The sequence below is a fragment of the Penaeus vannamei genome, chromosome 6 (assembly GCF_042767895.1).
Source record: "Penaeus vannamei isolate JL-2024 chromosome 6, ASM4276789v1, whole genome shotgun sequence".
Classification (NCBI taxonomy): domain Eukaryota; kingdom Metazoa; phylum Arthropoda; class Malacostraca; order Decapoda; family Penaeidae; genus Penaeus; species Penaeus vannamei.
In genome coordinates, this window is record NC_091554.1 from 49,714,030 (window position 1) to 49,715,487 (window position 1,458).

Genomic DNA, 1,458 nt, shown 5'->3' on the forward strand with positions numbered 1-1,458 from the left:
TGTAATCAGGATGAGGGGAGTCCATACCCTTGGCAAGCAATGAATCTTTTAGCTGAAAGCATATCAAAACTCTGGCTGTATGTGTGAGCCAGGAATTGTCCACAAACAACTGGTAATCTTGTTGTAGGCGCCTGGGAACTCTTTGTCTTAAATAGGAGTTTGTGGGTGCCTGCAGGACCTTGGAAAGGAACTGCGCAGCCATTAGATCAATTCTAGTGTCCATGGACGGTAAATCAGCTTCCATGAGGAGGTTGATGACCTTTGTCCACTTAGGTGCACCTAGAATTATGCTGGCTGCTTCGTTTTGTATTGTTTCCAGTTTTTCTTTTAATGTTGTGCTGGAAGCAATGAGGGCGACAGATGCATAGTCAATAATAGGACGGACAGCATGTACATAGAATGATCTTAGTACTTTGTGTCCTGCTCCTATGTGTCTCCCTGTCATGACTTTCATGACTGACAGTCTTTCCTTGGTTCTGTCAAGCAGGTATTGGATCTCCTTTTTGAAAGTGATTGTGTGTCCTATCCATACACCAAGGTATAGATAGTCCTTCACCCATTCCAGATCCATACCCTGTATAGTGAGTTTCTTGTTTCTGACATTGGTTCTCAGAGCCATTGCTTTGGATTTTGCTGCTGATATTTTTAGACCCGTCCTACAACACTCTTCATATACCAGGTTCAGACAACGCTGAGCTCTAGTAAGGCAGTGATTGCCAGAGGCTATGGTTGCCAAGTCATCTGCATGATCCTGCATCCCTCTGGCAGATGAATGTCGAGTATGTTGGACATGAGGGTATTAAACAGGGCTGGACTAAGAACCCCTCTCTGAGGAGTTCCATTTTCGTGGCATGTGCTGTGAGAGGTGGCCTTGAAATCTGACATTTGCTGATCTATTTTTAAAATAGTCAGCTATCCAGGCCAAGAGTCTGCCTTTGACTCCTTTGTGGATTAGGGTCTCTTGAATGGCAAGCGGACTTACCAGTTCAAAAGCCTTCTCCAGGTCAAGGAAGACAACCACGGCTGGCGAGGTGCAGATTGTGCTTAAGAGTGTGGAAATGCTATGATCAGTGCTCTTACTCCTTGTGAACCCGTGCAGGTGGTCATGGGGGGGACCCGTTTTCCATCGGAGCCTGTTGAGTACCATCTTCTCAGCTGTTTTACCCAGGCAGCTGAGAAGAGAGATGGGACGGTACTTGCAAGGCTCCTTTGGTTTTGGGATGGGAACTATTGTGGCTTGTTTCCAGCTCTGGGGCACCGTGGCTGTTTGCCAGGATTTGTTGATAACCTGCAAGAATGCAAGTTCTCCTGCAAGGCCTAGATGCGAAATGATGGGGTGAGAGATCCCATCAGATCACGGTGCTGACCCAGAACTGGATTTGTATGATTTTCTTAGTTCCCTAAGAGAGAACAAGGCATCCGTTTCATCAGCTTCGAGTGCCTTGTCTCTTATGAGAG